Genomic DNA, 2,776 nt, shown 5'->3' with positions numbered 1-2,776 from the left:
CAAAGTTTTTAATACTAAATATTTACTGACGATTATTTATTGGTCAGATATTGTGTTGCAATAATAAAAAAATACTACCTTATACGGAGTGTGCAAAAATTTATATTAAATAATTATTAGCTTCAATCGGCAATAACTTGTTTAATTTAAATAGAATACCCTGTATATTTTACGTGAATCATACGCAGAATTTAATTACCTTTCAAATTTTATTATACCATTTTTTACCTGTCTCTTCAAGTTTTCGTAGAAAATGCATTTTCCAATAATTTAGAATTCATTTATCATTATACCCATGGAATATCGACATTTCATTTATTACAACATATATGTACAAAATGTACAGGTGGTAAATATTGCAAGTCCATTGGTATACAAAAAAAACTATTTAAATCTTTGTAAAAGACTACCAATTAAATATTCCACCATTATTTCCGACCAAAAATTAGTTAATTACATACTTTTAAATTGTTTTAATTAATAAAGTATTCTAAATAAATGTGGATTTGGCTCAGAAATCAATATAATAATTAGTTATGAAAATGAACGTCTCTGTTTTTATAAAGAAGCATTCATCAAAAAATGAAATAAAATTTATAAGGTGTTACTTTTTACCACACTGTCTAATACACACACAAAATTCGGTTTTTTAGTATTTGGATCAGTTATTATTAATCAACGTAAACAGTCAATTAATATAGTTTGAATACTCAATTTAATGTAATAATTTTTTACTTAATGTAGTTTGGATCACTTTAATTGGTCCTCTTTAACAAAAAAATATTTAAACAGTTTTTTTAATTTTTTAATGAAATAAGCGAACTATATCGAAAATGTAGTAGTTTAGGCTTTCGCGGCCATCGTTTGAAGAATTTTGGTTTTTCGGGTTATTAGGCCGTCGTCGGTTAGAATTGCTTCCTAACGTTTCGCTAGCACGAGTGGCTAGCATCTTCAGAGGTGTGTTTGCTCCGATTGCTCACACTAGACTGATGCCTCCGCTTAAAAAATGGTATAATACAATTTGATAGACAGTTACATTGTGTATCTGATTCACGTAAAATATATAGGGTGTTCTATTTAAATTAAACAAGTTATTGCCGTTTAAACCTAGTAATTATTTAATATAAATTTTTAGACACTCTGTATAAGGTACTAACATTTTTAATATTGCAACACAATATCTAATCAATAGAAAATCTTCAGTTAATACTTAGTATTAAAAACTTTGACACCCTTGGAGAAATGAAGCCTTAAAATTTTTACTGCAATTTCATAAAATTGAAAATATTTCAAAAACGGTAACGTTTAAGTGTGATAAAACTTAATCAAATTTACCTTTATCTTAATCTAAAAATAGAATAATATATAGGGTGTTCCATTTAAAAAAGTACAACTATAATATTTTTTGCTTATTTGGGACAATCTGTATCTTGTAAAAAAAATTTAAATTGTAGCTCTAATAGTCCTTCAACGAACCCAAAACTTATAATTTGTCAAAATCTAATCGTTTAGCTACAATACTCCGTGTCGTATGTGGTGTTCAACCCTGTATATAATATATACAATTAATTTGATACACACAGGGTAGCCCCTCTCATATGACACTAAAAAATGATACAGGGTGAGACAAAATTAATATTGCACATTGGTCACCTTTAAAAGGAAGTTACCGAGGAAGTTACTCTTTTATTTTTACTCGAACACTCAGTATATTATTTCGATATTTAATGGGGAAGAATCGGAAGATCAATTCCTAGAATTCAATCAAATTCCTAGAATCTCAAAATCAATTAATATATAGGATGTTCCATTACAAAAAACACAACTTTCTGTCAAACTTTTTTTGGGGACATCCATCCTATATACAGGGTGTCATTGAAATGGTGTTAAAAAAAATCGGGGGGGGTGATAGTACTCCTAAAAATAGCAAAAAAAGTTCCTATAAGTATAGGGCGGAAAATGCATATTAAGGGAGTTAGGGGCACTGAAAGGGTGAATTTAAACAACGGTTGTTTTAAAATTGTAGGCTTAAAAAACGAGATAAAACTTCGAAAAAAAATCCCTGCCATAAATTTTGACCCTAAATCAAATGGTGATACTGAAAAATTATTTGGAAAAGCGGAAAGGGTAATTTTTGCAAGGGTAGGGGGTTGTTTCGTGAATAACTTTTTTGAGGTTAATTTTTGTAACGTCGGTTCATTTTTTGAGAACTACCTACTTTTTCCTACAAAAAATGTACTTTTGTTCCACATCGCCACATCGCCACATTGCCCTTTTTTGTATATGCAATAATATATAGTATATGTTGGTTCCTCCTTGAACTCTAAACAAAAATCGAGATACACACAGCGTACCTCAAACCAACCGTTTCCGAGTTATTGACTTTTGAAAATATCACTTAAACAATCCGATTTAATTAATTCCGATGTGTTCGGTTTTATTTAACGATGCGATTCTGCGGTCGATTAACGATACCATTCTGCGGAAACTGTGATACTAAATATCTTTGGTGATACTTAATAATATTTGACATTAGTTTTTAAGTTAGCATTTATATATGTATAAAATTATATTATAAGTACAGACTTAAATGGGAATGGTGGTCAGGTGGCACTTCGTTTTAAAGGGCGTTTAATTCTCTTTTTAGTGGTGTCCAGGGTGTCCTACTTTGTTGCTTTTTGTTCAGACGTTTTCGAATAATCGCGTTTCAAAGTTGCAGAAACAATTAAACAGCCTGCATTAAAATTTTGGTTTTCAGGCTAGTATTTACACAAAA

The sequence above is a fragment of the Sitophilus oryzae genome, unplaced genomic scaffold (assembly GCF_002938485.1).
Source record: "Sitophilus oryzae breed Bouriz unplaced genomic scaffold, Soryzae_2.0 scaffold_1613_pilon_pilon, whole genome shotgun sequence".
NCBI classification, from domain to species: Eukaryota; Metazoa; Arthropoda; class Insecta; order Coleoptera; family Curculionidae; genus Sitophilus; species Sitophilus oryzae.
The sequence above is the reverse complement of the archived record's forward strand: the minus strand, read 5'-3'. Positions refer to the sequence as shown.